Source organism: Drosophila virilis, unplaced genomic scaffold, assembly GCF_030788295.1.
Source record: "Drosophila virilis strain 15010-1051.87 unplaced genomic scaffold, Dvir_AGI_RSII-ME tig00002251, whole genome shotgun sequence".
Taxonomy (NCBI): domain Eukaryota; kingdom Metazoa; phylum Arthropoda; class Insecta; order Diptera; family Drosophilidae; genus Drosophila; species Drosophila virilis.
Genome location: NW_027212903.1, coordinates 122,501 through 130,000, shown reverse-complemented (window position 1 = coordinate 130,000; position 7,500 = coordinate 122,501). Strand labels below are relative to the sequence as shown.

The 7,500-nt window shown below is 33.0% G+C and overlaps 2 non-coding genes across 2 annotated transcripts in view; both read right to left on the bottom strand.

The window, feature by feature from the left end:
• Positions 1–3,041: 3,041 nt before the first annotated feature.
• Positions 3,042–6,999, bottom strand: LOC116650192 (large subunit ribosomal RNA). Its single transcript, XR_004303177.1, has one exon. It is a non-coding gene; the product is annotated as a large subunit ribosomal RNA (ribosomal RNA).
• A 362-nt stretch (positions 7,000–7,361) lies between these two features.
• The window catches only part of LOC116650178 (5.8S ribosomal RNA), a 179-nt gene continuing 40 nt past the window's right edge, over positions 7,362–7,500 (bottom strand). The window contains exon 1 of the ribosomal RNA XR_004303163.1: positions 7,362–7,500. This exon is cut by the window's right edge and continues 40 nt beyond it. This is a non-coding gene — a ribosomal RNA (5.8S ribosomal RNA).

Sequence of the window (7,500 nt, the reverse complement as noted above, 5' to 3'; positions counted from 1 at the left end):
AGTCAACACTCCACAGTCATATGAATTTACCGTATTTAAAATTTTTCATATGACATGCCTTGCGCGACACCACTCCCTATATAGGTTTTTTGACACATCATCTATAATGGCGATATTTTTTCCAAATGCTACCATTCACCTTAATGTCTTCATGTACTAATTTAATAATACACTTTTATAACTTCATTATTCTCCTTATATAAACATAATTGACTTATGCCGGCAAGGCAACACTCCACAGTCATATGAATTTACCGTATTTAAAATTTTTCATATGACATGCCTTGCGCGACACCACTCCCTATATAGGTTTTTTGACACATCATCTATAATGGCGATATTTTTTCCAAATGCTACCATTCACCTTAATGTCTTCATGTACTAATTTAATAATACACTTTTATAACTTCATTATTCTTCTTATATAAACATAATTGACTTATGCCGGCAAGTCAACACTCCACAGTCATATGAATTTACCGTATTTAAAATTTTTCATATGACATGCCTTGCGCGACACCACTCCCTATATAGGTTTTTTGACACATCATCTATAATGGCGATATTTTTTCCAAATGCTACCATTCACCTTAATGTCTTCATGTACTAATTTAATAATACACTTTTATAACTTCATTATTCTCCTTATATAAACATAATTGACTTATGCCGGCAAGTCAACACTCCACAGTCATATGAATTTACCGTATTTAAAATTTTTCATATGACATGCCTTGCGCGACACCACTCCCTATATAGGTTTTTTGACACATCATCTATAATGGCGATATTTTTTCCAAATGCTACCATTCACCTTAATGTCTTCATGTACTAATTTAATAATACACTTTTATAACTTCATTATTCTTCTTATATAAACATAATTGACTTATGCCGGCAAGTCAACACTCCACAGTCATATGAATTTACCGTATTTAAAATTTTTCATATGACATGCCTTGCGCGACACCACTCCCTATATAGGTTTTTTGACACATCATCTATAATGGCGATATTTTTGCCAAAACACTTTTATAACTTCATTATTCTTCTTATATAAACATAATTGACTTATGCCGGCAAGTCAACACTCCACAGTCATATGAATTTACCGTATTTAAAATTTTTCATATGACATGCCTTGCGCGACACCACTCCCTATATAGGTTTTTTGACACATCATCTATAATGGCGATATTTTTTCCAAATGCTACCATTCACCTTAATATCTTCATGTACTAATTTAATAATACACTTTTATAACTTCATTATTCTCCTTATATAAACATAATTGACATGCCGGCAAGGCAACACTCCACAGTCATATGAATTTACCGTATTTAAAATTTTTCATATGACATGCCTTGCGCGACAGCACTCCCTATATAGGTTTTTTGACACATCATCTATAATGGCGATATTTTTTCAAAATACTTCCATTCATTTTAACGTTTTCATGTACTATTTTTATAACAATTCAATATAATTTTATATAAGTTGATAAAGGTTATATATAATATATAAAGATTAATGTCATTTATAATTTTATTTGTATATTAATAATCATATATCAATATACAATATATAAAAATTTCATAGTCACAATTATTTTCCAATGTATTTTTGAAATGTCAAATTGTTATATTATTATTATTATATATACAGTTTAATGTTGTTTAAGTTACAATTTAATTATGTATGTTACAGAATAGTCTTCAATTTTTGTATTATTAATATTAAGATATACATTTCTTCACATCCAAGCAAAATTTCTGTATCACGTATCATATAAAATTTAAATATGTTTTAGAAGAGGCTAATAAGAATAGGAATAAAAAAATGTAAGTATTCTGTTTCTTCTGTATTTGATGATTTCCATCCGTCAATTCCATATTTTCCTGTATGTGTATGTATTATATATTTCAATATTGCATTATATGTTATATATACATATATATATATATATATATATATATATATATATATATTGTTCTATGCTTTCCTAAAAAATAATTGAAGTTTTAATACTGGTAACAATTTTATATATTTTTGTTCATCCAAAAATTTCAAAATATTGTATAGTTGTAAATATTGTTCTACGTTATATGCTCCCCTCTTCAATAATTATTGAAGTTTTAATATAGGTATTGTTTATATAAATTTTTATATATTCCATCCGTCAATTCCATAATTTCACATACAATATTGCCTTAAGTATATTGTGTATATAAATATTGTTGTATGTTATACGCTCTCCTAAGTAATAATTGAAGTCTTAATTAGCTATGTATATATATATATATATTATATATTCCCATCCGTCAATTCCATAATTTCATATATATATATATATATATATATATATATATATATCAATATTGCCTTAAGTGTTTATTGTATATATAAATATTATTCTATTCTATATACTCTCCTCAATAATAATTGAAGTTTTAATTCAGGTATGCGTATATATATATTTTATATATTCCATCCGTCAATTCCATATATATATATATATATATATATATATCAATACGGCTTTAAGTATTGTATATACATATATTATTCTATGTTATATGCTCACCTCAATAATTGTTGAAGTTTCATTATAGATATTGTGTATATATATTTTTATATATTCCATCCGTCAATTCCAAAATTTCATGTATATATAAATACATATATATCAATACGGCTTTAAGTATTGTATATATATACATATTATTCTTTGTTATTTGCTCTCCTCAATAATTATTGAAGTTTCAATATAGATATTGTGTATATATATTTTTATATATTCCATCCGTCAAATTCCATATTTTCATAAATATATATATCAATATTGTTTTAAGTATTGAATATATATATATTGTTCTATGCTACATATAAAATTTAATTGAAAGCAACGTAGATGAACAAATTTCGTAGAGTAGGCATACAAACATCAATAAATATATAACAATTATAATAATTTGATAATATATTTTAAGCGAATGTATAACCCAATTATACGAATTATGTTCGTCTAGTGTTACTTTTTTTCGAATCATCAAGCAAAGGATAAGCTTCAGTGGATCGCAGTATGGCAGCTGCTCAACCACTTACAACACCTTGCCTGTTACAAAAGTCGTTTACAATTGATTCTAGGCTTTGACATTGTATTAAATAATGTTTTAAAATATAACTAGCGCGGCATCAGGTGATCGAAGATCCTCCCAATTTACTATGTTATAAATAACATTGGCATCACATCCATTGTCGTTAATAAAACAAATTAAAAACTTTTAATGGTTTAGAAGCCATACAATGCAAATTGCCCCTTATTTATCATTGCAGTCCAGCACGGATACGACCTTAGAGGCGTTCAGGCATAATCCAACGGACGTAGCGTCATACCACTGTTCGCTCGAACAAGTATTGTGCCATTGGTCCGTACCTGCGGTTCCTCTCGTACTACGCAGGAATGCTGTCGCAACAACGTTTTGTCATTAGTAGGGTAAAACTAACCTGTCTCACGACGGTCTAAACCCAGCTCACGTTCCCTTGCATGGGTGAACAATCCAACGCTTGGTGAATTTTGCTTCACAATGATAGGAAGAGCCGACATCGAAGGATCAAAAAGCGACGTCGCTATGAACGCTTGGCCGCCACAAGCCAGTTATCCCTATGGTAACTTTTCTGACACCTCTTGTTAAAAACTCTTTAAACCAAAAGGATCGATAGGCCGAGCTTTTGCTGTCCCTGTGTGTACTGAACACCGAGATCAAGTCAGCATTTGCCCTTTTGCTCTATGTGTGGTTTCTGTCCGCACTGAGCTGGCCTTGGGACACCTCCGTTATTATTTGAGAGATGTACCGCCCCAGTCAAACTCCCTACCTGGCAATGTCCTTGAATTGGATCATACCTGAGTAATTGGAGTTATACCAAATTTTTAAATCAATAATACATAAATGCATTCTCTCATTAAAGAATTTGTTTGCGATTATATAACAAACTCGTGATACTTTGATCAAGAAGCTTGCATCAAAACCCAATACCATAAGACATAATAATTATATCCGTATAATGGCTAGGAAATGATACACGTTCCATTTAATCAAGTAAGTAAGGAAACAATAAGAGTAGTGGTATTTCATTGTCGATACCAAACCGAAGTCTAATATCTCCCACTTATTCTACACCTCTTATGTCTCCTTACACTGCCAGATTAGAGTCAAGCTCAAAAGGGTCTTCTTTCCCCGCTAATTATTCCAAGCCCGTTCCCTTGGCTGTGGTTTCGCTAGATAGTAGATAGGGACAGTAGGAATCTCGTTAATCCATTCATGCGCGTCACTAATTAGATGACGAGGCATTTGGCTACCTTAAGAGAGTCATAGTTACTCCCGCCGTTGACCCGCGCTTACTTGAATTTCTTCACTTTGACATTCAGAGCACTGGGCAGAAATCACATTGTGTCAACACCCGCTAGGGCCATCACAATGCTTTGTTTTAATTAGACAGTCGGATTCCCCAAGTCCGTGCCAGTTCTGAATTGATTGTTAATTGATAATCGTTATAATTTAAAAGAACTAATTGGTAGCCCAACTAGTATTCTTAAAAATTTTAGCAAGAAAGTTCCACAATTGGCTACGTAACTAAACTATCCGGGGAACAAGAAACTACCATAAATGATAGAAACTTTATTTACCCAGAACGAGCACATAAACCATGTTATTGTTTCCCAATCAAGCCCGACTATCTCAATCTTCAGAGCCAATCCTTATCCCGAAGTTACGGATCTAATTTGCCGACTTCCCTTACCTACATTATTCTATCGACTAGAGACTCTTCACCTTGGAGACCAGCTGCGGATATTGGTACGGCCTGTTGAGAAGTTTGCGTGTCCCCACCATAAATTTTCAAGGTCCGAGGAGAAAATATCGACACAACAGTATATGTCATGCTCTTCTAGCCCATCTACCATATCTCTCTGCGAAAGACTTCCATGGTAGTACGGCTATAAAACAGAAAAGAAAACTCTTCCGATACCTCTCGACGGCTTCTTTATGGTCGTTCCTGTTGCCAGGATGAGCACGAGGCCCATATTTAATAACAAACGGATACTCAACAGGTTACGGAATTGGAACCGTATTCCCTTTCGTTCAAAATTATTCAAGTGTATAAAAATCGGTTAGATGACAAATATATTTAGATTTTTCTTTACTTGAAAATTTTCGGCTTTCGCCTTGAACTTAGGACCGACTAACTCGTGATCAACCACTGTTCACACGAAACCCTTCTCCACTTCAGTCCTCCAAGGTCTCATTCGATTATTTGCTACTACCACCAAGATCTGTACCAATAGCGGCTCCATGCAGGCTTACGCCAAACACTTCTATGCACACCATTGTACCTTCCTACTCACTAAAGTTTCAAAATTTATATTACAAGTAATATAAACCATCTACTTTAGCGGTAATGTATAGGTATACAACTTAAGCGCCATCCATTTTAAGGGCTAGTTGCTTCGGCAGGTGAGTTGTTACACACTCCTTAGCGGATTTCGACTTCCATGATCACCGTCCTGCTGTTTTAAGCAACCAACGCCTTTCATGGTTTCTGTATGAGTTGTTAATTTGGGCACCGTAACATTACGTTTGGTTCATCCCACAGCGCCAGTTCTGCTTACCAAAAGTGGCCCACTGGGCACATTATATCATAACCTTAAACTTCATATCAAGAAAGTTAAGGTTCTTACCCATTTAAAGTTTGAGAATAGGTTAAGATCGTTTCGACCCTAAGGCCTCTAATCATTCGCTTTACCAGATAAGATTATTTTATACAACAGTTAAATGCACCAGCTATCCTGAGGGAAACTTCGGAAGGAACCAGCTACTAGATGGTTCGATTGGTCTTTCGCCCCTATACTCAATTCTGACAATCGATTTGCACGTCAGAACTGTTTCGGTCTTCCATCAGGGTTTCCCCTGACTTCAACCTGATCAAGTATAGTTCACCATCTTTCGGGTCACAGCATATATGCTCAAGGTACGTTCCAGTTAGAGGCATAAATAATATAAATATTATTATACATAACTATATAGAGCGCCCCGGGATTGCGTTAATTAACTATAAATAGTTAAAAAACTAATCCCATTAATAGTCAAGTTAATTACGCTATTAGGTTTATATCCCAATAACTTGCACATATGTTAGACTCCTTGGTCCGTGTTTCAAGACGGGTCCCGAAGGTATCCTGAATCTTTCGCATTGTTAATCATACAAATGCATATAATAAACACAAATATCAATGATAATTATGCCATTATATAATTCCGAAAAATTAACGCACTGTAATCATATAAATCTATCAGCACTTTATCAAATTTATATCTTTTATTTTATGTTAAAATGCCAAGCATATAATTCAAATAAGCAATCAGACATAATTTTATGATAAATATTTATGCTAATAGATTACAATGTCCTTATATGGAAAAAATGCACACTATTATTATAATATTGTTTAAAATATTACAATTCTAATGATGAATTTTCCATAACGGATATTCAGGTTCATCGGGCTTAACCTCTAAGCAGTTTCACGTACTATTTAACTCTCTATTCAGAGTTCTTTTCAACTTTCCCTCACGGTACTTGTTTACTATCGGTCTCATGGTTATATTTAGTTTTAGATGGAGTTTACCACCCACTTAGTGCTGCACTATCAAGCAACACGACTCTTTGGAAACACCATCTAGTAATCATTAACGTTATACGGGCCTGGCACCCTCTATGGGTAAATGGCCTCATTTAAGAAGGACTTAAATCGTTAACTTCTCATACTAGAATGTTGATGTTCCGTACACTGCATCTCACATTTGCCATATAGACAAAGTGACTTAGTGCTGAACTGATTTCTTTTCGCTCGCCGCTACTAAGAAAATCCTTGTTAGTTTCTTTTCCTCCCCTAATTAATATGCTTAAATTCAGGGGGTAGTCCCATATGAGTTGAGGTTGTATAAAACAATGTTAATTGAACATTATTTATTGTTCAATATAATGGATAATACTTTTGTTCTGAAGTTCCATAAATTTTACAACAATTCTTTTATCACACATCATTAATAAGAGGCAATTCTAGATTAAGGAAAAATATATTTTTCTTTTATGCTAGACATTCCTCAGTATTATTTGATTTGAAAAAAGAAAATATAATTCTTCAGTTTTCTCATACAAAATATACAATGAGTAGTACATCCATATATATATTAATATTATGAATAATTTATGCATATCAGAGACACACATAATCTATCCAATAATATACCATATGCTTAAAACTTCGAAAAATTTTAAACAACTTAGTTAGCAAAGTCTTACAACCCTCAACCATATGTAGTCCAAGCAGCACTATAAAATTAATTAAAGTACAAAACAGCATGGACTGCGATATGCGTTCAAAATGTCGATGTTCATGTGTCCTGCAGTTCACACGATGACGCACAGTTTGCTGCGTTC